The following is a 27089-nucleotide window of genomic DNA, read 5'->3' as shown; positions in this document are numbered from 1 at the left end:
TCTCCTTATACAGATTAAGTAAATACAGCACCCACCTGAACTTGCGTTTAAATACACCTGAACTGTATTTAAAAAAAAAAACCCGAACCAAACTGCTCCAAGCTTGAATCCTGAGAAATGCGGCAAGAAGCTCCTGGAAGCAGCTCCGGCAGGGCAAGCACGAAGCAGCGAACCAACATTTACAGTGGGCAATTGTTATAGTGAAAACAAGCCTGCCAGATTATGTGTCACTGGGGAGGCATATCAGTGTCTGATCTAGGTGAGGACGGGACACAGGGGTACCTGGAGCCTTGTCAAACTCAGTGCTCTTATGTAGTAGGTTGAATAACAGAACAATGTTTACGTTTCCCCTTGTGCCCTAAGTAGTTTGGAAGCTGGACACCTGAAAAGCATGAATGATTTTTAAAGCAGCGCCAGTGTCGGCTCTCGATCACCAAAGCCTTGACTGTTCCTTACCGACGTTGAAATGAATAAAAAAGAAAACTAAAAAAAAAAACCAAAACAACCCCAAGTTATTGCTGTTTCTGAACCTGGACATCCAGTAAAGACAAGATAAATGATGGAAAATCCAGCAGCTAGCTCATACTCTGGGTGCATCAGCCACGTGGCACAGCGAATATAGCAATCTGAAATGCAACCATTCTGCTGAGAACCTGGTGATTCCAGCCAAGAGAGAGTTTTTTCTAGTTCCTTCCATATTAACACATTGAAGTATAATATTGAAAGTTCTCTAAATATACAAACAGAACAACATCCAAAGCTAATGGCAAAACCCATAAAGTCTGTAGGAAGCAAAACATCCTGCGTGCGCTGGAGAGCAACAAACGCGGCTACAGGAAGCTACAGAACAAATGCACCAGGAATACTGGGTGGAGGTAGTAAAAACTTCAGAGCTTTGATCAAGAGGATGAGAGGTCATGACTGGATTTGTCCCTCAGTGCAATGAAAGATGAGATGACTTGTCTGACACATTTGTCATTTCTCCTTACTGCTGGCCTCTATACAAAGCATGCCACCTTCTTCCATACTCTTAAGCTCTCAGCCAGCTCTGATCCTCACAAAGCAGACACCTAGGCTGCACGCAGCCTTGTGTCAAGAGCGATGCCCCACGCCACAGCAGTCCCTACAAAACTGCCACGCTAAAAAAAAAAAAAGAGCAAAACACAGATTAAAAACCCCGCCTAAATGTTGAGGTTTCCCTAAGCAGAACCCACTGGCCTAAAGGGACAAAGGAGAAATTTTTCCGCTAGGAACTGGTTTCAGATTCACGTCTGCTGCCGTCACCTGAGCTGTCAGAGCCCTGAACGTATCCCACAGCACCACCAAGGTGAGCTCTCCACGTGCTGTACCTCCAAGCTTACTTGATGCAGTCTAACAAGGTCTCCTCCAGCCTTGGTCACCACAGGACTCGTTCGGTTCTTAACCCTGGTTACCAACACAGCTGTGCTAAGGGTGGTGACAAATGCTGTAATATGGATGCTTCAGGCGCTCCCACAGCTCTTGAACAGCCACAGCTTTCCATCGTTGTCAAACCAGGGTGACCACTCACTCCATGGTGCAAAACTCTATTTTACTATTGCTAGTCTGGATCCCAACACGCTTCAAAAGCCAAATTGGTAGTTTCAAAATCCAGCTTCATCAGTCTCTTCTAAACTCATGTGCTCTCCAGAACAACGAGCCCTAATCCGGCTTGAATCGGACCATTTCATCTCATCACGGGCTCAGATGACTGTCAGTCGATCAAATGCTTCTTTGAAAACTGATTTCTTGCAGATGACCATGATTGCCATAAAGCAGTATTTAAAAACATTTTAATATTTGAAAAGAACTTTCTTTTCCTCTTATATCAACCACATGTTTGAGAAAGGGCCTGGGGTTTACCGCTGCTTGGTGAGAAAATAGCAAAAAAGGGAAAGGATAATGGGGTGATAATGACTGGAAATGTATGGGTTGAATTTGGGACCTATTTAAATACAAGAAGACAATTTGCGACTTGGTGGTATGCGCAGACACAGAGAAATGTTTGTGGCTCAAATGTATATTTGCATATAGAAAAATGTTTTGCGGCAAACTCTCTTAGCGCAGTCAAACTCCAACCAAGCTGCAGCTGCCGAAGCTGAGGTACCCACCCCAGCCCAAGCCGAGGGGCTGTGTTGGCTTGGGAATTGCGCAGGAGCTTTCCTGCCCTGCCGTTACCGCTGTCCCCCATCGCACTGCAGACCACAGCCGGGAACAAAACTCCTCCTTCACCTTGTGCCTCCAAACTCCTCCCTCTGTTTGACCGATTCCTAGGTGGTTTTTTTAACCTAGCGGGAATTAGCAAAAGAGCCAACATGAATCTACAATTCAATCAGGAGCTTCACTATGATGGAATCATTTTAATTGTTGGACTAGATGATGCATTTAGGACATCATTGTAGGTCCCTTCCACCCCCCAAAATATAATATAATATAATATAATATAATATAATATAATATAATATAATATAATATAATATAATATAATATAATATAATATAATATAATATAATATAATATAATATAATATAATATAATATAATATAATATAATATAATATAATATCCTAATTAAAGAAACTGTAGGGGAACGAGGTCCGGTCCCACTTGCCTCAGTCTGTGGTATCTCGCCCTTGGAAGGCTCAGGGGTTTCTGCTAGTTTTACAGTGCTGCATTTTAAGGAGTTTGGTGACTGGTGACAACACTTACGCCGCAGGTGTAGTCACTGCCAGGCTCCCGTGAATCACATTATTTTGATAAACAATTTGTCACTTGCTCCACTGGAAGCAGGGAAGTCAAGCTGAATTTTGCTATTAAAAACTAGAAAATGTTTTTCAAAATAAAATTGCTTGAAATTGTATTGTGACTTCAGGGGTGCTGATTTGTGATCTCTTCAAAGAAGTCTCATTTTAAAGAGGATTCACTTTGAGTAGGGCCTCATGAAGGACTGAACTTGTAAATCTCCCACATGGAAACTGAGGCACCTTGAAACAAAAATTTAAAAAAATTGGTGCCTGAAAAGCACAGAAAGTGGTAGAAGACACAGAGCTGCTACACAAGATCCTGATGGCTCTCACGATCATCTCTAGATTCACTCGCTCTTTTTCTCCTTGGTGTGTCCCATCTTTAAAAAAGAAAGAAAAAGAAAAAAAAAAAGATGAAGAGCAGGACATGGGCCAAGCATTAGAGTACAGAGAGGCTTATAAAAACATTCTTCCCTGTTAAGCAACTGGTCAGATTTTCACTGCATAAAAGATGAAGTAGATTGAACAAAAGGCTTACCTATACGTCGCCATTTCTGATAGAAACCCTAGATTGCCTTTGTCACTTTAGCACATGAGCAAGAGGCCAAATGAAACACATGTTTACAACTATAATGAGGATTAGCTTTGCACTAAAAAAGTTGAACTACAGTCAAAATTAGATGGTGACATGAGTATTTGCCAACAGCATTAAATGAGAAATAACGGAGTATGAGGTTTCTGGAATGAATAGAAAACGTATTGTTTAGAGACCTTCTTGGCCAAGGATCAACATATGCCAATACTTAAGACTTCTTGTTCTTATTTACTTACCCCAACAATAAAACAATTGTTGTTTTGTGCCAACAGCCTGACAGACTGGTCCTGTACCTTAAGAAATGCAGATTGGATATTATTTCTCTTGTATCAGCTTCAACCTACTTTTCCAAAAAAAAGATGCAAAGTAATTGAGTCCAGAGGAGAGGAAATAAGTGAAGGAGGTAATCGATTTTAATAACATATAGCATCAACACACATTAATAAAATACATAAAACAGAGGGAAAAAAGCGCTTTCCCATCTCAGAAGACCAGGCAGCATTTGTAGCTTCGTCCAGCCCCAGGCAGAGGTTATCAGTGAAGCCTCAACAACAGCCATGATTGATCTTCCCCCAGTGCCCTCCACCAGCGAAGCCCAGCGGTGAGGTAAGCACCATCGTTCCCATTATAAATACAAGAAAACTGATTAACTAAAAACCTAGGAAACGTTCTCAAAACCAGAGAACTTGAAACGTATTTGCAGTTGAAACATTCAGACTCTTTCCTGGTCTAGCTGCTTCTCTCCATGGTATTGCCCACTGCCAGGCCACCCTTGTGTTCACAATGAAGTCACCTTGCAGTATTTCACACCTAGGACTGTGCCTCTGTCTTCATGCCGTAATGCTACAGCTGGAATAGAGACCCAAGCCAGAGCTCACTCGATTTTAAAACAGATATTGCTGGTAAAGACATCAGGAAAGCCTTCAGTTTTGGAGTGATTTTTCCCACCCCTCTTTACTACAGCTAGTCCAAGACAGACTTGCTCAGCTGGCCTTCAGGTGGCTTCTGCATGGGTGTGACGTGATAAGGGGCTGGATGGGGCTGACCTCAATGTGGCATAGGGGGGTCCTGATACCTACACAGGGACAAGGTTCAGGTGTCGTAATGGGAAAATGACTCTTGAGTTTTGTTGTGTCCGGTCTGGTGCTCTGAAAAACTGCTTGTGTTATTGAAAAAAATAAAAATTACCTATTTCTCTAACTTGCAGTGACGGAATAAAGCTTAACTCATTCATGTTTTCAATCAAACCACCAGCAACGGGTCCTGTGGGAATGCATGTAGAAAAAGCATCATTAATTATTAGTTAACCTACTCTTAAGAGCAGTTTGCAAACTCCCTGGTGAAACATTTCTGGCAGAAAACAATTTGTCAATGATCAAAGCGCTCCATGAAAATGTCAGTACGGACAAAGGCCCAAGGGAAAACAGGCGGAGTCCCAGTAGAGCCCAGGCTGCTACATAGATCCAAGTCCTGCCTGCTGTCCCACCAGGCCACCTCCTAGACAGTCTTACAGTGAGGATGGGAAGCAAAGAGCCTATGAGTCCCAGCTCCAAAGTTCCCAACTTATACTGGAATACCTGGCCCTGGTCTGAATGGGAAAGCAAACTGTGGGCCTGATGCAATGAGCACTTAGGACGTTCCCTCTCCATGGAAGATAACGTCAGCTCTACGTGCCCTGCAAATCAAATCACCACAACACCTGTAAGTCCTGGATCTTTGTGGTCAACCCTTCTGTTGGTCCTATGAATTGAGGAAACCCTATTTGATGTCAGGAGGATCAACTCTGTAACTTGCAACACCTGGATCCTGAAGGCAAGGAAGATATATGAGGTCCTGAAGCAATATCTCGGAGCCTTGCCAGATATTTCATCTGTATTTAGATTGTGGTCTCGGAGCCCAGTCCACCGTCCTCTGCAAGGGGATGATCTCACACCAGCAGCCCTCCGCCTCCCCCTCAGAAGACACAGTAAAGCAGGAAATAGGGTTTTGACTCTATTTGATCACTTACGGCAACAGAGAAGATGAAAAGTTCACGTTCTGTCACAATTAACCACTAGAAGACTCTTCCAGTGAAATCCATTTGAGATACAAGTAACGGCCAATCACATATTTGAGATTAAGGAAAGAAAGATTTATCTCTAAGAATATGTATCCATAAAGAAAAATCTACAGTCTGCGTAGCTGTAAATAGAGATGTCATGTCTGGGTACCATCATCATGATGGTGCATGGTTAGCTGCCTACAGGAGCCTGTACCTTTTGGGCTACGTCATCTAAAAGCTTGTGCCAGAAACCAGTCCCTTACCCCAAAAGTCTACATCAATAAGGAGACAGAAAGCATTTTCAGCGTTTTATAAACTGGGATCCATGACACTGGAAACTGTATATGATTTGTGCTCTTCAACTAGTATCTCCTAAATCAAATTCAGTAGTCACAAGGCCCTCGCACTGCTGCTCTATCTGTCACATCGCTCGCTCTCCATGACCATGACGATGACGCAGAGAGGAGCCCCTGCACAGTCTTTGCCTAATTGCCCCCATGGCACACGTCGTCCTCTCACCCCTTTAGAACCGAGCCACCACGCTAGGTGTAAACACCTCTTGCTGAACACAACCTTGCCGTAAGGAGAGGGCAGATGCAGGAACGCGGCCCTGGGCCCCCGGGGGGCTCGGGAGGACCTCTGCACCGGGGGCCTGGTTCGTTGATGCCTGTGGCAGGTAGAAGCACAAGCAGAGGAAAATGTATCTTTTGGTTGGTGACTTGCTAAGAGGATGATTTAGCTTTAGAGATCCTGGTAGCTGGGTACAGACCCTTAAAGTGTATGTAATACAATGCCTACAGTATCGACACATGAATATAATGTGTCTATAGGGCTTCTATACGATCACCTCCTTCCTTATGTAAGCTGTCCTGCCATCCCTTAAAAATAAATAAATAAAGGTATTGATTGCTTACCACCTGCGCTCCGGACTAATATCCTGCAAATGTTTTTGCTCTGGGAACATGAAGCAACATATGTTAGCATTAACTTTTCTGCCTTTTTTATACAGCTATAAACAGATCCATTGACTTCCCCCCCCCCCCCCCCCCTTTTTAATTTTGCAAAAATAAATTCTTTCCTGGACAGTCAAAGTTCATTACTGAGACAGAGCACAGCTCCCCTTCTCCTGCCCACAAGAGTCAGAGTGAGGAAGCTCACATGGCACGCAGACCACCCATCTTTGATTGTAGCGGGCGGGGAAAAAATCTCCCATATTCCATATTTTTTTGAGACTCTTAAGATCATTTTTCTTAGGAGGATTTTTTTCTTTATGCATCTTCCGTATCATAAAACCTGTTTATTGTTATTTCTCTGAGCCATTTTTATTAGAGAGGTCTTTTTACTGAGTTTTATATTAAAGATTCTAACAAAGGCAAATAAAATTACATCTATAACTAAGTGCACACTGTTACAAGCTTGCATCCATCCCCACGCCAAGAAGAGGCTTTGCATAGTAAAGATACTATAATAGAGTCAGGATTTTCAGAGAGGCTCGATACTCCCGGTCAGGGCCAGGTCCATGTAGGAGCTCAGTTTCCAGTTAGGCACAATTAGCAGATGACTTCAACCAAAGTAGATAAGATGTCACCCTCTGCTTTGGCTAGATCTGATCAGCCACAGCTTGTGGTCAGCATCACTTACGTGGGAGCTATCGTTCCCTGCGCCATGCATAAAGGGAACTACTCAGCATCAGACCAGGGAATGGATATTTATGTTCAAAACCGATGGTCATCAGGACTACGAAGCTACGAGGACGTTTCAGCTTGCTGGGTAATGCACGGTTAAACGAGAGGGGACCTCGGGTAAAGAAACACAGTGCCCAAAGAAGCCAGCTGAAGCGATCACAGCTCCGCAGCATCTCATTCAAGCAGCCATGGATTAACTTGCGAGGGGTCTCCAGGGAACGGCGTGCAGGGTTTGCATTCCGCAAGCCCTGTGAAAGCAGGGCCAGGCAACGAAGGTAGTCACCCAGGGTGAGGGCTTTTTGGTTGTGGGTTGGGGTTTTTTGTGTGTGGGGAGCGACTTTTTGTTTGGGGTTTTGCAGGTATTTTTACTTCTTTTGTTCAAAAATCTTTTGGGAAGTGGTAAATGCTCAGCTTCAACAGTGAGAGGAAGGCACAGCGCTGCTCACACCAAGAGCCTTCCTGGGTAGGAACCAGCCCTGGGAGATTCAACCCTGAAAGAAGCTACTTTGTCCTCCAAGAGCTGCTCTCCTCCCACAGGCTTGCATCCTCCACTTGGCTTTCGCCCTGGCAGCCTCCGGAAGACCCCAACTACCCTCATTTCATTCACGTTGGGTCAGAGCACAAGCTTCCCAAAAACATAATTGCCTGGAAAACCCAATATTCCTGCAGCTGGGTCTCCAGGAGGGGTTTTCACACAACCTCTGGTTTTGCAGCAAGGGACAAGGACATGGGACCGGAGGAGGCGGTTACATAGCATCTCTTCCTACTCAATTAATTGAATGAGCTCGGAGGAAAGCTCACCATCTGCACAGCCCGTGAGTCACCTCGGGACGCAGGCAGTTTACTGTATATATTAGTCAACAGAAACAAACAACATAAATCCCTTAACATTAAAAGCCTTTTTAATATTTTTTTTCTCCCTCCTCAAAAATTTGGCTACAGATCCGTAATTATAATTTTCTGGAGATTTAAAAATATTTAATTGTGGTTTCTATAAACATGAAGATAAATTACTACGTCTAAATATTGGTTCTCAACAGTATCTAATGCCTCTCAGGGGGCTGCTTTTATTTTACTAAGACAGAAAAATAAGTTGTAAAAGATTTTCTTTGTCCCTCTCGCTCACCATAGAGGGGAGTAGGGTTTGAAAAGATTTCTTGTAGTCGCCACTGAATGCTTTCTAGCTGATGACTTTAGACAGCATTATTAAGTAAACTAAAGGGGAAGATTGATTTCCAAGATGATACATTGTAAAGTCATGAGAAATAAAAGCTTAAGCTTTTATTCCAGAAAACGAAGAGGCAGTAAATGAGATGAAGACACTAAGACAGACACTGTACCACCCACCAGTTCCCCTTTTAAAGCTTTCAAGCTGACTGGCAGACAAAGCCGTAATGGGAAAATTTTAAAAGTTTTGGGGCTTGGGTCTGGATGAGCAACACAACGTGTGTGAGCATCCCCGAGGCTTATCCGGACTGTAACCAGCTTCCTGGATCTAACTCTTGGGTTGCAAGATTTACAAGGACATGCCGAGGTATCACATATTCACAGCTTCTCGTTGGGTTAAAAAAAATGCCCCAAGAGCACTGTCTGTTCCAGTGTTGCCCTGTTATGGTTGTGGATTATCAGTCTCGAGGTATGGATGAGCACGAAAATGGAGAGTGATAGAACAGCCCTGAACCGAAGCAACAGCGTGGGGTTGTACCAGCTGCAGTTACACCTTACAGAGTTTGAGCTCTCACTCTTAAAAAAAACAGAAATGCCTAAAAAGGGCAGATCAGGAACCGCGGATGTTACCAGGAACTGAAAATACTGCGATTGTGTGGCCACAGCTGAAATTCCGCTGCCAATCCTGTGACTCTTCTGTTGGAGGAAACTGTTTCTGTGCCACGCATGGTGTGCAAGCCAGTCTCCCCAGCCTGTGTCACGGGTGGGAGCCTGGCTGAGACGCGGGTGCAAGGTGTGCCCGCCCCGAGCACCCCCTCCCGTCTTGGTGCACGGCACCCCGCTGCCCCGCCAGCAGGGCTCTCTGCGTGGCCACACTCTGAACCAGCCTGAGGAACTGCTCCTGCTTCAAAATAACCCTGCAAAAACATCCCAATTTATGAGTAACTTACCGGGTTTTGGTTTTTAATGCCACATCAGTTCCCTGATCATGGCAACAACACCGTGCCCATCGGAGGAATGGAGGCTGCAGCCTGGGAGCAGGTAGAGGGAGGAGGTGGGGCATCAGCACAACAAGCTGAAACTACCACCAAACTGGACAAGAAACAGCCAGCCAAGACAGAGAGGGACCTGGAGCAGAAGCCCCATGTGGGAGAGGGCACGCTGGGGGTCTTTAGACGGGGATGTCAGTCAAACCCAAAGCTTCACGAGCAGGGAAAACACAGACCCTCTGGGCGGGCAAGCTGAGCGGCCACGTCAGGGCACGGAGGCTGCTCGCCCATGGAAACCCATCCATAGAGCACTAACGTGTTACCTCCTCCTCCGTGAAGCAGGTCAGGGAAAAGGATTCTGTTTTTTTGTAAGCAGTGACATTTTGCTTCTGGCTTTTATGCAAAGGCTCTGGCTTAGCTGTCTTGTTACGAGTTTGCCTGGCCCAAAGAAACCGCAGCCCATGCTGGGACAGAAAAACGTACACGGAGAGGCAGAGCTCAGTGATGGAGCCGACAGTAAAGCTCCTTTGCCTGATTACAAGCTGAGCTGCAGCCCCAAGCTACCCTGCCTCTTCCACCAGCCCATGGTGTGCTGAGCACTCTCCAAACAGACCCAAGAAAATGTGGTTCCCACCCAAAAACAGCTTCCAGGCTCCAGCTGGGCAGAATACAAGGAAAGCACAAACCCTATACAGCTGTATTAACCATACATTCATAGACACGTACTAATAATAGAGCCCAGAAACTGCTCCCAGGTTACTCATCTTGCATGTCAAGCAAGTCCTCATGGTTTCCACAGGCATAGAGGAGAGGTGGGTGTCTTTCTTGGTTTCATAACAGTGCTGCACGCCGCTGTGTAATAAATAAAGATGAAATGGAAATAATTCCAACCCATTCCTCTTTGAGCAGAGTTCAAGGAAAATATTGCAGCTAAAGACTATAAGCAGACCCAATAAATTTGTTCCCCCACCCCATTCCCCTTTGTTATTAGGGTGTGACTAAGACTTTGCAGCATCAACTTTAGGTCTTAATTAGAGATTCTTGCTGCAAGCTGAAGGGATATTTTAAATCACATTAAAAATATCATAGGAAGTTGCAGCATGAATGCAGACACGACGCAAACCTATGAATCGGGCTGGCTGAAACACGTAGTCATGGTCCGGGGATTTTTCCTTTATCTTAAGCCTCGGATTCCTCTGGTGCTATATTATCTCCTGTGGATTTCGTACCAAGTGACGGCAGAGGGGTTTAATAGACTGCATCCAGCTGTCCTCAAATATTTATATCCAAAGGACTGCTTGGCTTTCTTGAGTCAAAAGTGGAGAAAGTGGAGCTGTATTATTTATAAGGAAAAGCTTATTGCCTGGGCTACTGCTTAAGACATTATTGTCTGACTGTGCTTTCTACCCAGCGCTTGCTGCAGACGACTGAACTTGACCTATCCACCCATCATAAATTAAATTCTTTGATCTCCTCTGTAACAACACAGAGCCCTAATAACAATAGATCAAACCGCGGCAGGGACAATATGCTTATTCTTTACCAACTAACTTTTAATTAGTAAACAGCGCAGGGGAAGAATCCACCTTTGCAGAACAAAAAGGGAAACAAAAAGCATTTAGTACTTGAAAGAAATCACTGATAAAGAGCAGAGGCATCTTTCAGAGCTCTACATCCTTGTTCTGTTCGTCTGAAAAACCACATCATCCCCAAACCATTAAAACCAGGATGAATTTCACATTGTAAGAAATCGCTGTGAAAGCAAACATCAAAAGGAGTTGGGGAGGAGGAAGCCGATCAGGTGGGAGAGAAATAGCACGATGCCTTTTATCAACTCTTCATACAGAAGCATCTCACCGATTATCTGCCCGTACCCTTGTTTGGGCTGCGCCGGTCCCTGCGGTTCGTACAGTAAGCCTGGCTGCGGCTGAGTCAGGCTCCCATACCTCACAGGGGTGTTTAATGTTTGCAAAGCAGCTGGGAAAAACCACACGGCTCCCATCATCCTGTTTATTTTACGTTTGCGCAGGGTGGATTTATTATTGCAGAGATCTTCAGAGGTTCCCCTTTACACTAAATAGCTTCAGTTGGCTCATAATCTCCAGGTGAGCTTATCTGCTGCTTAGCAGGTGGGTTCTTCCAGGCAAACATAAATACTTAAATGACCTTTTTTTCTATGAGCTGCGGCACTCATCAAGGCAGGGATCTGCCTTGGCGATCTGGCTGCGCATCTCAGGTGACTTTATGCCAACGTAGGAGCAAATTCTAAGTAAAGCTTCTTTTACTGGAGCATGGACGACGTCTCCCTCCCGGCCTGCTCCCTGGTGTGTCACAACACACCAGCAACAGCTCGACTGGTCCCTCGGTGGGATGCTAACACACACCTCTCGCCTCTCCCTAGCCCACTGCTTTCACAACGCTGGCAGGTATTTGGCAGACCATAAGGTGCAGAAAGTATCACCGGGGAAAAGGAGCATAAACCCATGTAGATGGTACGTTCACCTCAGGCTCATTTCCTTAGGAAAGCAGGCTAAACCCCCAACACGGTTTATTAAAACCTGCCTGGCACAGGAAGAAGACAAGCCAAAACCAACCCAAACCGTTTATGTGGTGTTACCACATCCCAAGCAAACAAACCCAGCCTGCCGCAGACTGCAAGCAGGAAGCAAGCCCATGGACAGGGATACTTCACCGAACCTCTCCAAGTATTAAACTGCTTGAATTTAACCTCTGCAGTCACCCGTTGTCCCAGTAATGCCCTCACTGGGGCTTAGAAAATACCACGATGCTCCACGTATTCTTAGCCAGGTTTGATATTAAACCAAATACCTGCTGAACCAAGGTACCAGGATTTAATCAGCTACATGTGTCTGATTGTAAACAGCTAGCTACTACCTTAAAAAATAGTAACAATCCAATTCTTAAACAATAATTCAATTAAAAAAGGCAACTTGCAAGGAGTGAATAAAGAAGTGAACTGCAAACCCTTTTTTCCAGCTGGATATCAGTGTACTTGAGCTATTTCACTAACTGGTCGTACCAAAAAACCCGTTTTGTTTTCCACTGAAACGCGGCCTCTCTGCAGTGTAAGGCTGCAGGAAAAGCAAAGCAAGCTCTGGGTTTCAGCTGAAATTATGGGATGAGTTTCACATCGGAAAAAATCTTAATAAGCAAACTGGAATTCAGTCTGGACACCAGGGCAAACACTGGGGCTCTAATCAAATGTCAAGTGACCCTTAATGACTACAAGTGGACAAGCTGGCCTCATTTTTGTCAGTCAGCTGCCCATTTCCAGGACAGAAGACACGGAGTGCGATACCCCGCAGGTCCTCCCTCTGCTACGTGTGCCGTGGGACGGGAACCAATGCCTGGGCAGGCTCCAGGTACAGCTCCCGGAACAGAAACATTTAGATTTTGTTTCTGTGTTTTAAGTGCCCGCTCTTGAAAAGATATTTCATTTTTACAAGACAGATCGTACGCAGACCAATGACAGATTTCATTAAGAGGACAAAGACAACTGGGAATATGACTGTGGCTATTTCTTTAGATGAGTTTTCAGTTGTTCCCTTAGAAGTTAAAAAATAAACAAATACGGTAAAGTTTTTCCACTGAAGTCTCTGTGAGCACTGACAGGATGAAATCCTGCCCGCACCGAATCACATAACTGGCAAACAAGTCAAAGTTTGCAGGGCACACATACATACATGCAAGCCTTAGGACACGGAAAAAGCACAAACCCCTTTGTGAATTGCGCAGCCATAACGCCCAGGAATAACACGGAACTAAAACCAGCAAAACCCACCCGGAGCGTGGGCAGGACCCAACCTTCGGTTTGCTCGCAACTGGAAGGCGAAAAAGGGGAAATCCACCGCCCCACAGATTATAAAACCATAGTCACAACTTTACTTTGTGAATTTTAAAACCACAGCCACAACTTGTATTCATTAATTATTGATACGGTTATAGCTGCCGGGCAGTTTTGAGAACCAGAGGTAGACATCTGGAAGGAGAAAGGCTCGCTTCTCCTCCCGTCACCGCCGTGGATGGTGCCGAGGCCACTCAGCAGAAGCCCATTTTGTTCTTCAGTGGAATAACAGACGGCTCTGCCACCTACCACTACCCGCCGCCTTGTCAAAGCCTTGCATATTGTGTGTGGTCCGGAGTTGGGTCATGCAACCAGCCAAAGCCCTCTAACTCCATTTCCAGTTCACATCACTCTAATAGGCCCTCAGCTGGCCCAAGAAATTCCCAAACATCTCTTTCTACAAACAAGGAATTGGGTTTCTTTTGTCTTGCAATCAGGGGAGACAAATTCTCCCCTTAACCACAGTTTAATTTATTCCTTTTGGTTGTTATTGCCTCCACCTAGTGCAGCTGTCTAGACTGGGGTGGTGGTTTTGGGGTTTTTTTTCCTTTTTAGTTCGGGATTTTTGGAAGCTGCCTTTGCTTCTTTCCGAAACAAGTTTATTTTTAGTGTCACTTTTTCCATTGGCAAGATATTATGGCTGAGAGCTGTTCTCAGAGGAACTGCTCTGCGTTCAGTATGAAAATGAAAAAAACCTGCCTGGTTGGAGGGCAGGCATAAGAAAAGGCAGCCGAGGTAACGGCAAGATGGTCCAAGCGAACAGGGTCCCGCAGACGTCAATGCAGGTTGGCTGCTGGTGTCGCTGGCAGCGTGCGCTGCCATCGGGAAGAGCGCAAGTCCCTTTCAGACCCAAACCTGCTTAACCAAGAGGGGTTATGGCGTCTTCTGACATCCGCTTGGACTAACCTCCTCCTTGGACGGAGCTCCATGTGGGAGGGTGCCAACGGGACCTGCACCTGCCCAAACCACGGCACTCTCAACTCTTCTCCCGTCGGCTTCCAAGAACAAGTAAACACTTGTCAACGAGCCACCTGAGAGCTTTAAATCATGGGTAGCCTTGCCACAGGAACCTTCAACCAGCACTAAACAGTTCTCAGGTGATTTCTCAGGAAAGGGGGTCACAGACACAGCTTTTTTTTTTTCTTTTGCTTTGCTGTATACCACCCTACAACCTCCTGGCTGCCTTCTTGCCATGCTGACCTTGCCTGCTCCCGCTCTTTCAGATCAGTATTTATCCCACTCTCCCTCCAAAATACGGAGCCCCTCTGACCTTTCCACAGTTTTGCTGGTGCGTGTTTTCAGAAACCTTCAGCTGAGAAAGGGACGGCAGAGTTCAGCCCCGAGTCCCCTTCGCAACTGCAGAGTTTAACCCCACTGCAATGGTCGTCTGCTTAATTACCAGGAGTTAACTGCCTCGCAAAGAGTAAGGGTGCAAAAATCCAACGTTACTTTTCTAAAGGAAGAGGTGGACTTGAAATAATTGGATAAAAATAAGACTGGTCTCTTTTTTTTTAGCGCTACTTTTCAGCGTTCACAGTCCCAAGAGCAGAGGTTTGCTAGCTCCCGGTGTCTGCCCAGCTTCGCCGTTGAGTGCGACACAGCCCAAATACAGCAATACCAAGAGGGGAGAAGGAAAATAAAGTAATATATTTTAAAGCAAATCCTGCGGGCTTTTAGATTGGGAGTGAAGAGGTGGGGGAGGGCATTAAAACACACACGCACACAAAACCCCAGAATTAAGCAAGCGAGACCATTCCAGCTGAGCTGTTTCAGCCATTGTCTTACAACAACTTTAAACCCATTTGCTTCTTTTTAATGAGGTATTTTCTTCCTCTTAACCACCCAAATCTAATCCATGATGTTAGTCCAACTCAGAGAACTTAAAATCAGAACATTGGGGCCTTTCTTAATCCTCTTAACTTGCCAAAGGTTTTCTGATCACACACCTCTTCCTTCCTACTTAAGACTGCGTTTTTTTCCACCACCCTTTGTCTTCTGTTTACAGCTGTGAAAAATTAGGATCCAAGCAGTAAAATCTCTACATAACAAATGAGCATTTAGAGATGGCTTGCATGTTTCATTGAAGGAAACCGGGAATATTTTCTTAATTGTTTCATCAAATCATATGTATCTAACTGTTCCTTGGGCTCAGATACTCAACATTTTTTGAAGGACATTCTTTAATCAACAGTCTTTGGTTCTACTGAATAATTACCTTCAAAAGCTAAATCCTGTCTTACGCTATGGTCACTTTGCACCTCTCACATGACGTGGTAGGTCAATAAAGCTGTTGTGGTGGGACAGGATCTCACGTGAAAGGCAGGAATTCTCATCCTACACCTCTTACAGCCCCTCCTGCCTCCTGAAGCCCAGCATCTCAGGAGAGGACGCAGGGCTTGACCACTGCTATGGTCTGGTCATTCTAGGGTGATGTCAGGGCTAGCTGGACTCCTCACATGAAGAAGCTGGAAAAGCTCTGATCCACTACTGATTCATTTCAGGGCTCACAACCAGAGCCCAGTATATAAATGCATCTGAGATCTACCACCCCCTAAACTTGGATCTTCATCAGATCATGGCTAGACTAGCACAGAAGACTGACACTATTGGGTATCGAAAGGATACCCTGCTATGAAGACAAGGGAGCCATACTGGAGTGAAAACTCCACGTCAAGCTCTAAGAGGAACCTGCTGTCCTTCATGAAATGTCATGACCAGAAAGGGCAGCAGGTAAGCTCAGTGATTTTCCAAGCCTAGCCACTTCCAGATTTCCTTTAACGCTTGTGAAGTGTAAGAACTGCTGGCTGAGCACTGGCACCTGGAGTCATTCCTTGCTGTTAGACTGCACTGAAGAAATGAAGCACACATTAGAAACCTTCCCTGTCACATCAGCAATACATGCTGACAGCGTTAGCTGCTTTCAGGATGAGCTGCGTGATGGAGGGTAGGAAGGGTGCTGAGCAATGCAAGAACCATTAGTAAGCAATTGTCCAAGGGACAATCCCCATCACATCCTGGTCCAAGTTATGTTTAAAAACAAAAACAACAAGAGACTTCCTTCCTGCCCTTTGCTGCATCGGTCCTCTCGGAGGTATGGGTTTTAGCGAGTGGGCCACTAAATTGAGACAAACTAGGAGGCGAGCAAAGGGCTTGAACCAGAACATGACCTGGCACCTATCCCAAGTTCCTTTTGAGTTTGGTTAACATTCCCCACCCATCATTTTTCATGTGCATGTGCCACATCACTTCCTGGTTCTGATTTGCCTGCTATTTGCCCCACGGGTTGGGTGTTACCCATCAAGACTCAAAAACCAGCAAGTAACCCCTCCTCCCCCTCCTCATAAACCCCACACCCATCTCTGAGGGATCCAAGCATCCCTAGCAGGAAGGAGTCCAAGAATTCTTTATGCACATAAGAATGTCCCCTTGCCACATCATAATCCTGTTTGCTACCAGTGCCACACACTGATGGTCTAGGTCAAACTCCAGATGTTAATAAATCTCAGTAACAACTGCTCAGAGAAAATGCAGATAATTGGCCTCATACCTACTATTAGATGAAAAAAAACCCAACAAAATACACGACAAAGAAAATGTGCAATAATAAAATGCATCTTGGTTGCTTTTTACATTCTTTCCTAAAAGCTAATTTTAGCTCTACGGCTGGAGCCTAAAGGCAGATGCACATCTGGTGTAATCTGCCAACTTCCATGGGTCCGGCCCATAGCACTTCTTCCCTCCTTTGGTGAAAGTAGCCATCTCAGATGGCTTGGGATGGAAAAACGTAGAGGGTTAATTAATGGGGGATTCAAGATGTTTCCCTGTGCTCTTTCAGCTTTGGACAAAGTTGGATGACGATGGCCTCGCTGTGGTCAGGTGCTGACTGACTGTCAAACAGCTTCCTGCTGTTTCCCCCAGCATTCAGAAAGTGCTTGGGCTACTCTGTTATAAAAGCATTAATATTTAGCTTGTTGTCACCATTTGTTTCACCTCCTTTGCTACTACTGTGATACATAAATGTGCTATACTCGGAAGAATCCATGAGTAACAAGCAGAAGATAGTGGTCTGGGATGCCAGCCATGCTATCTGTAGGTGCATTTCTTCCATCTTTGGATCATCATCATTACCATATATGCCCTTCAAAAATAGTTTCCAGGCAGATGTTTATATTTTGCCATTGGATTGGCTGAGGTTCTGAAAGGATCAGATATGGTCAAATTCTGCTGCTAGTGCAGATAATGCAAATCCCCAAAAGATAAGTGAGGTGAACTATCTGCAATAAGTCACAGGAATTACATGCCAAGCAAAGAGTTTTGCATTCAATCAGGAATCAGAGTTGTACGGGCTAAACTCCTCATTAACCTTAGCAATTGGCAATGTTATTGATCAGTGTTATTTCCCCGGGGTATTTCAGTCTTTGCTCACTTCCAGTCACGAGTGGTTCACGTTATTGGTTTGCAGGAACGCGTTGCTTATCAATCTTGCTGCTTCACTGCACATACTGTATTAACAGGCAGCATCAGGGGCCCACCAGCTGCTCCAGCAATGATATGGGCTGCAGAACGCAGGTTAACAATTTGGGATGCATATGTGAGAATCACCACATTCAAATACCTGAAACACAGCATCCACTTCACTACAGCCCTTGATTTCCATGGCGTGCAGAATAATTCTGCCCAGGGAGCCACCTCCGTGCGGTGGGAGCTTCATCAGGCACCTGAAGGCAAAGCGAGCAGGTCACAGCATCATCAGCTTTGGTGATCTTCCACAGTGTATCCTCACAGGGATCCAGAATTGCCATTAGTTTTTTTGAAAATATTTTAAAAGCTCTTCAGGACAGGTAACGGGCCTCTGAAGAAGTGCTCCTGCAAGATTGTTACCCATGTCCCTCCAGGGAAGGCGGGTAGGACTGATTTTGTGAAGCTTCATACACGGCCTGATCTCTGAGCAACATATTCGTCCTGGCTTTCTCCACCTGCCACCACTCATTCACTGAGTTTGCATCCTTATCTCCTCACGCCAAAAGCTACACGTCACACGGATGTACACGATGAGCACCCAGCAGGGCACACCATGGCCAACGCTACCCTGCTCTGACACTTGGGCTTTTGCCCCATTTCCCCTACAACAAAACACATTCATAGGTGTCCACCTTGTGCCCTTCCCTCCATCCTGCCAAGCTTTCTCGTTACGTGTTGGGTTTTAACAGACAAATCTGTGAGCGGCGCTTATTTATCATGCTATTTACAGGGAGGAAATTTATAAAACATGTTAAAAACTTTACAAGGAGAGCAAGTCTTTCCAAAAAACTCAGGAGCACAAACTGAGTTTTGCCACAATTCGGTTGCTTCATGCAAGAAACAGGATCTCTGCAGGGCTTCGTACCAGTGAGAAAGGAACAACTTGAAGATGAGGAGTGGTACTTCGTCCCTAGCGCTCATACTTCGGCAATTCGGACTGTTTGGGTGGAACAGGCTTACCCTACAGAGGACAGTCAGATGCTGGAGCATGCAATAACTTCACTTACAAGGAGAAAGGAGGCAGCTGGAGAAGAGGGGGAGAGGATGTGTGAAACCCTGAATCAGGCAGTTGTTACCCCAGCATTCTTCAAGAAATTGCCGTGGTCTGTATAATGTGGGTAGTTTGGAGCAGTTGTGCAGTAAATATTTTTCCCCAAGCGCTTTTCATACTCGAGTTTTAGGTTTTCAGAGGGAATTTTTATTTAAAAAAAAAAAAGATTTTTTTTGAAGGAGGATCAACGACTTAATGAAAAAAGTCTGAGATGCAAGAGCAAGGCTATCGCTTCAAGAGTGCTTCCAGATTTACATAAATAACATTCCTGCTGCATAAACATCTTGGCAAAGGCAGAGCATCTAACCCCCTCCTACTCTATTGGCCTCCACTAAATTCTGCAGAATATTAAAACCCCTTGACGGTAACGTGTTCTCGGCCAGAAACAAATCATTAGTTTGGATGAGGGCACCAAACTGCATCTGCTCTGTTCCCTCAAGTTCCAAGTGCAAGAGATTTAGTAGGGAGGGGAGAGGATTTCTTTGATAGAGGGATTTAGAAAAATGGCAATTGATATAATTTTAAAGCAGATACAGATACGAAGTGATGCGTCTTTTACAGACAAAGACACATGGGAATGGTCTGGTATAATTAAAAGTGGGGATGAGCTCAAGCTGTGGAGTTTGGAGGTGGATCTGAATGCTCAAGATATTCAGGTCGGAGCTTTTGTTCTGCCCGCTATGCACAGCTAAGATGGTCCATAGATCATTTTCATCAAGAGTCAGGAAGGGGTAAATCCAGGCTCATCTGTAAGCAGAAAGAAGTAAAAGAAAAAAAATCACAAGAGGAGGGAAGCTATGAAATACTGTAGGGGACCCTACTTGGCTGGAGGAGAGCTGCAGTAAGGGAGCTGCTCTCCATGCTGTGGGGCCAGTTCAGCCCTTGGCATGGAGATAGCAAAGCTTCGAGAGCGCTCCAACACGCTGCAAAAAGGGGCTTTTCTTATGGTTCTGGCTGTCCCTGTCATTGCCAAAACTCCCTGGAGAAGGCAGTGAAGAGGGGCGGTATCGATGAAGCTGTTGCCAGTTTTCAGTTCACCTCTTGCACAGAAGGAATTATTCTGGGGTCAGTTCTACCCTTTCAAGAAAGCACTGCATGGCCAAAGCCACCCGAAGCAATTCCTACCCACCGGGGCAATAAGCGATTGATCCTACCAGAGGAAGACAATCTCTTTTACCAGGAACATTAATGAAAATTAGGGACAGTTGAGGGTCTTTTTTCTTTTCAATCCAGTCTGTGTCTCTTGGGTTTTTTTCCTCTCCAGAAACAGCTCGCTTTCTGCTTCCTCAGAGGTTCTTCTTTAAGCCCGCAAGAACATCCTGCATGGATCTGCAGGGACAAATGATTTCTTGAAACATACTGGTCTTAATCAAACCTAATCTTTCATGACAGGACAAAACAGCCTGGACAGCTATTAGATTTAGCACAGCTACTCTGAGCAGCACTGTTATGTCAAAATTATGCAACCTAGGCTTTGATAGGCTTTGGGGATTTTCTCAATGGTTCCTTATGAGCCTGTTGGTGCCCCTCACATTTCAATGACCACAATATGAACATTAAATGTATTTCCTTTCCCACAGCTGGATACTGTCCCATCTGTTCTGAGACAGCCAAAGTGTCAAGCAAGCCAGACAAGGCAGACAATTTTTCATGCAAATCTGTTGACTTTAGGATTTTTAAATATATGTCTTTTTAATAACCCACAGATTATCTCAGGAAAAAAAAAAAAGGTCATTTGCAATAGTTCCTCCAGCAGTCCTTGGCATCGTTAGCTAACATTGCAGCATGCGTATATTATTCTCAGAAGAAAACCTGGCAAAAGGGCAAAAAGAAATGCCATGTACAGTCAAACTAATGGTTTAGCCTGGGATGTTGTATCTGACAGTCTGGATGCTTGAAAGCGATGCACATAACCCCCTGAACAACTGCACTCTTGAACCACTCTCCAGCTGTGCAGCACAGGTGGAAGGGAGAAAACCAGAGTTAAAGCATTGCACCAGCCCCAGGCAGGGCGATCAGGATCTTGCCACAGACGTGGGCTCTTTCCCTGGCACCTTCAGCATCGCCGTGCCCCCCTGTGCTAGGGAGGGCAACTCAGGACAACTCGCCAGGTAACGCCACATGGCGTGGGAAGCAGTAGCACCCACAGAATCAGGTCTCAAAACAATTTACACAAAGACAAGGAAATAACCTGTCAAACCAACCAATACGACAGGCAGCCAGCTCAGTACAAGCGTAGAGCTCACAATTAATTTAGTTCCAAAAAGCAGCCAATCTCACAGCCTAGGGCCAGCCTCTGCTCAGCACGCCCTGTGACTCATTTACTCATCAGATCTCTTGGAGCAAGGTAGGGATTTGAACAAATGAAGTGCCTTGTGACTATGATACACTGCACCACGATGACACAGAAGAGCCTTTCTCGCCTCTTGGTTTTCAAACCAGCATTTAAATACCCTTGCTTTTTAATGAGATGCTCCACAACAAAACAGACTGGTAGAAGCAGCTGGCAAAGAAAGCATCCGGCAATGAAAGCCAATGCTAACTGCCTTCCTGCCATACTTTATATGATAAATTTGCCATCAGTTAGGGATGCAAGACCCCCACCTGGCAGGAGAGGATGCTACCAGGAGGAGGTTGTCCACAGTAGCTTTCAGCCTCTGGATTTTGGGCCTCTTTCCTGGGAGGACCTACTCTTGTTGGCACCCGGAGCACACCTGGTCTTACCTGGGATCTGGTGAAGGACCAAACCGAGGAGAAAGAGATACCTACCTCAGACAAACACGTACCTCTTGTTCCTTTAAAATGTATGTGGGCATTCGACTAATCCAGGTGCAGTCCATTTCTCCATATCCGAGGGCTGATTTAACAGGACCCAGAAGAACACTGGGAAGCTCATGCAGTCGGGACAGCAGGATGTTCCCATCCTCTGGAATAACAGGAGGAAAAGGGAACTGACTGTACTGAGGACCTCTAACTCCTGCTAGCAGCTTCTCATGGGGCAGCTCTGCAATCACAGAGAAGGTGCCTGCCCTTCTAGCACCAAAATTACCATGAAAGAGGCAGTCCTGGGCTCTATGTGGAGTAAGCAAGCATCACATAGACCCAAGGCATTGTCTTAGAAAGTAGGCCATTCCCTTTTCTCTGACATGTTTTTCCTGGGAATGGAGGGGCCATAGGTCTCTGGATATCTTGGGAAATTTGCCACTTCTTCCAATTCCCTCCTTTAAAAAAAAAAAAAATTATATATACATACACACAGCGCTTATTTTCTGAAACTCTGCTTTAAAGAGCTGAGTTTCTAAACCCAAAATGCATGATGCAGAACAGCTGACTTTATGTAAGACTTGTTATTAGAAACAGTTCATTGCTGAACTGTGATTTCATGAGATGCACCTCGTTCAGAGCACAGGCATATGCACCACGTACGTACGTATGTGCACAACAGCCTGGCTAAGAAGTGCGGAGTTTGCTGCCTTTAAGCGCCTGGGGCAGATCCTGACTCAGAGATTCCTCCACATTATTTTCCATGGGAGGAAGCAAGAGTTATTTTGCAGAGGGTCTGAACAGACTAGATGCCAGCTTCTTGCTGGTAAATACCACTTCCAACCTCACTTGCAGTCTCCAACAGATGTTTCTGCTTTTCAGAGTAATGGAAATTTTATAGACCATTTTCTCCTCCTTCTCCTGTTCCCTAGGAGGGAGCAGCAGACCCAAAATGCCCTTAGAAACACAGTGGTCTCCTCCTAAAACACAATTCAGAGCAGTGTCTCCAGCAGATCAGGGAGACAGAGTCAAACCACTCAGTTGTGGATTAGGTTCATCTGGAGAACCAGACATCATCTGCAACCAGACAGCTGCATAAAGGTTTCACTTGTCCAACAGCTTTCACTGGAGAAGCTCAAAATGCCTCCTGAAGGATGAGCTAGTGGCTCCCAAGCTGGGTAATGAGCCCAGGGGGACACACAAAAGCGGGTTAAAAAGATTTGGGAACGGCAGTATTATTTTTATGCCCTTATTTTCGGTTGGCATTCATTACAGTTGGAGAAATTGAGGCACGTGAAGTCACTTGCTTTAGGATGCACCAAATCAGAGAAGAGCTGGGACTGAGTCCATGCATACGAGGTGCTGGTGCGCTCATCATGAGACAGCACTTCCTCAGCGAGAGAAGCCAAAACACAAACAGCGTGATGGGACAGAGAGAGGGAAAACCTTTGCCAATGTAGACAAAGTAAGGAATAAAAGGCTCTGATGTGCATCCTAGGAATCCACGTTTTCCCTTGCCAGACTCTCATGTCTCTGGGCTCACCCAACTGCACGCAAACACCAGCATCTCCCCAGACTGCTCAAATAAACCCTGCGTGTTGTAATGCTCCTTAAGCAAACACCAAACAAAAGTTGGGGAATCCCACTGACACACACCTGGTTTAATTATTATTTTTTTAAGGGCCCAAGACTTAGTGAATGAGAATATTATCCCATGGGGATTGAGAACACAATGGAAACAGGAAACTTTTAAAAAGCATTTCTGTGGAGATATTATCTGACTGCTGTAGGACACAAGATTTAGTTAATTGCAGCCAAGGAAGTTTTAGATTACACTTTGCAATGTCTGCACGAAAGTCTCAGCTATCATGGGGAAGGCTCCTTGCATGGCTATTTCTTTTAAGATATGTGCCTTTCCCTGAACATGCTAACTGGAGGGGATTTGGTGATAATGCAAGTAGGTTCAGAATACTTCAAAGCCTTAAATTAGATTCAGGGAATCACAACCCATGATAAAGAATATAAAATTGCTTTTTTAGCAGATGACATCCTGCTTTCTCTCAGTGAAACACAAGCCCCTATTCAATGCCTTGGAGAAGTCTGAGAGGCTAACAACCCTGTTTCTGATTCTTTTTGTGTGCCTAAATATGACCAAGACAGAGGCAATGCCTCCAGGCACCTCCCCAGCAAAATCCCTCTTAATTTTCCATGCCAATAGTCCCTAGAAGGATTCAAATCCATAAGAAGCCAAATCTCTTTTCACTTAAATAAACTTATAACAGTAAGTCTCCCGTCCTTTTATGTGACACACATCATGATTTTCAAAGATGGTTTAACTCCCCATTATCTATGCTTGATTAAGTCCACTTATGAAAACGGCTATCCGCGTACTTAATTTTCTGCAGGACCCCCAGTACTTGAGCCTTTAACAGTACTTGAACCTAATCTCACTCCCCATCCCCCCTAAAAAAGACAAAGAAGGGGAGAAAACTGAGTAGAATATTCAGCAGTTTTATACAGCCCTAGATGGGACCAATTTCGTCCTAATTGCCGTCTAAGAACCCAAGTTCCCCGTACTGCAGGAATGACAGAAACTGATTCACTGCAAGTTTGTGTCCTGTGCCCCCAGTTTTTACTTCTTACACTTCATAAGCCTACCCCCATTGCTGCTGGTGTTCTCGGACCACATGGCCAGGTCACCACAGCCTGCTTAGATCTGTGTGTGAACCAACCTTCTCCAGCATCCCGAGCTGACTGGCATTCGATGGTTGAGGTGACCATCTATGACCACTTGAGCTCCTCCAACCTTGCTTGTGATAGAAACGCTATAGCTGGGTTCCCATTATTCACTCACTCGCCAATTCTACTGAAATCTGCTAAGGACATAGTACCTTTGGGACCTCCATCCCTTTCTCATGTTGTTCAACCGGGTTAGTGGGTCCAAAAATACCAGGAGGAACTGATGGATAGAAACAGGCCCATTTGAAATGGGTTTCATTTCAAGGGAAAACTCAGATCGCCTCCTCAGCTCTGTATGGGAACAGCAATGTGCTGTTTTCTGTTTCAGCCTTCATTACCACCGTGTGGCCCCACGGAAATGAGATCAACAACAGGGTCATTCTGCAAGTGTCCTGGCAAATGACTGTGGCAAAAGGGCAACAATGAATGACTAACCAGGTCTCTGGATACTAGGGGCTTCTCCAGTGGACCAGGGAGATACTGGCCATACCTCCGGTGAAGCTGTGCTGAAAGGTGTTCAAAGTAATCGTCAAAACTGTACATTAACTTACCACAGTAGAAGAATTGATTCTAACACTGAAAGATATCAACTGCAGCCTTTGGAGCCAAGACGCGTTGTTAACTGAACAACCCCAAACTAAGCAACCCAACTTCTTTGGATTTCAATTAATTTGGGAAGGATGCAAGGTTACCAAAACGAGACAATGGGTTCAACAGCACAAACCTTATGCACGCATAGGTTGTGTACTACTATGTTCCATATGTTATGGGTCAATAGATCACAAACATAAGCTCCCAAAACCTGCAGCTTATGCCCAAGGAACCATTCCGTTCCTCTAAACACAATGATTTAGAATTCAGAACTTAAAAAAAAAACAAACCACCAGAAACAGACTAGGTTCCAAGAGAATGCGAAGAGATATTTGTGTTTACTTTGTTGTGAAGAAGAAAGCAAAGCTTAGCATTTGTATCCAGTGAGCGCTTCTGCATCTATTATTACATCTGTTCTACCAGATTTCCCTGCAACAGTCCCTCTTATTTCCCCCGGAACAATAACAACCATGAACTGCATGCCAAGTGGCGAGTGTCCCATGACCTTCTCCAGCTACTAAGTTTGAAGCTACTGAGAGGTTTCAGCAGCTACTATGAAATGATACAGCCAGCTATTTCCATGTGCTAACTTTCAAGGTATCAGAAGAAGAAACATCTTTCAAGCAACATAGGAAGAGTAAATAGTGATTCATTTTTCAGCCTCATTACTTTCTTTCCTGCTGCAATAGCAAGCTGCAGTGTTTCTACAGCTTCTTCTGTAGACTTCTGTGCCTTTGCAACACACCCTGACAGCAAGGCTTTGATGCTCCCACAGAGGTCACAGAGACCTTAAAGCATTGCCAGCATCATCTACCAGTGGTTATCTAGAGCTCTGCAATGGCTATCCACATGTTCAGCTGTGTCCAAAAAGGCACCCTTCCCAGGGGCTGGAGCTCTGAGCTTCCTTTTAAACAGTGGCATCAACAGATCTCCACACTGGTGGTTCTGCTCCTAAACAGCCCTTTAAATAAACTTCCGAACAGCCAGAGAAAAGTTTCAGTTTTCTTTTTTTCTAGGACACAGCCCCGTAGGTTGACTCCTTGAATAACACTTCTGCAAGACGTTGACTTTCATTGGCACTACAACTGGAGGCCCACATCCATTTTAAGCTCGTCTAAGTGCTGCCTGCTGACAACTCGGGACGATTTATCTCCTCCTGACCTCACATCCTTCCTCCCTCCTTCTAGCCAGCACCAGATCCCACACTTTGTCCAAAAAAATTAAGCCTAGTGCTTACCAGCTTTCTGATGACCACACGGGTACGCGGGTTTTAGTGCTGGCACAAGAGAGAGGGTGGAAATCCATGACTGGGACGAAGAGAGAAAGTGAAGCCTTGCCTTTCGGCAACATCTCACCGTTTTATCAACCTTAACTGCTCACAGAATACCATCTGAGGGTCTGAAGTCACTGCCTACTTTTTGCAAACTCAACCTTTTGCAAAGTTATGCAGATGGGAAGGGAGTTTGAATGGAGATGTAAGCAGCAAGTTCATTTTTCCAAGCCTCAAAGTAAAAAAAAAAAAACCTGTTTATTTTTCTTCATGCTCCAAACCAAGACTCAAAAAGGATCCCCTTTCATCCAGTTAATCTACCCTTGTTGCTAATAGGAGGACATATGTCCTATGGGAAAGGCCGCCCTCAGTTGGCACATGCAGCCCTTTTAATAATACCACTTTTAGTTTAAACAACCAACCAACCAACAAAAAACCCCCAGAAATACCTGGGCATTCCTATGGTGACCTGAGCAGCTTTGCTCATGGTTGTAAGGCTTCTGTCAAAATTTCCAGTGGCTTTAGACAAGAAAAAAGATGCAAAGCTATTCCCCCTCACTGCTGACTACCATTGCCCAAAAGTTACTGGCTTATTTAGCAACAAGAAAGCCAACTCTCATCGTTTCAGTGCATAACAATCCTTTTCAGTTTCCGCATCAACAACACACAAGTTTGCTCTTCAAAACAAAGGACTTTCTATAATACTCGTCATTGAAATATCTCAACACTTGAGCATACAACATCAGATCTCTTATTAATATAACCTTCATTTAGAGCTACAATCAGAAATGGAATGAAAATGTAACAGAGTACTTGTTCATCTGCAAATCATATGTATTTTTCCAAAATAAATGAAGCGTACTATGTTCTCTCTCTCCCTTTCAGCTTCCCCTGCCACAGCCCCCACAACCAACCTCAAGCAGGGAGGAACAAGCCATAATGCAGAACAAAACCAAAATAAAATTGAAACCTGATAAGGCCACATTCTCGGGGAGAAGCCATGTGTGAGATATTTTTGCTTAATTATTTCAAGAAATGTATGGCCCCTTGG

The 27089-nt window shown here is 44.9% G+C and overlaps 1 long non-coding RNA gene across 1 annotated transcript; it reads right to left on the bottom strand.

Annotated features, from left to right (window-relative positions):
* Window positions 1–2628: 2628 nt before the first annotated feature.
* LOC142060456 (uncharacterized) lies at window positions 2629–4620 on the bottom strand. The gene is made up of 3 exons (XR_012661755.1): window positions 4545–4620; window positions 3593–3649; window positions 2629–3141 (listed from the first exon to the last, which is right to left on the bottom strand). It is a non-coding gene; the product is annotated as an uncharacterized LOC142060456 (long non-coding RNA).
* Between the last annotated feature and the right edge of the window lie 22469 nt (window positions 4621–27089).

The sequence above is a fragment of the Phalacrocorax aristotelis genome, chromosome 7 (genome assembly GCF_949628215.1).
Source record: "Phalacrocorax aristotelis chromosome 7, bGulAri2.1, whole genome shotgun sequence".
Taxonomy (NCBI): domain Eukaryota; kingdom Metazoa; phylum Chordata; class Aves; order Suliformes; family Phalacrocoracidae; genus Phalacrocorax; species Phalacrocorax aristotelis.
This window is presented reverse-complemented; position numbering and strand designations above follow the sequence as displayed.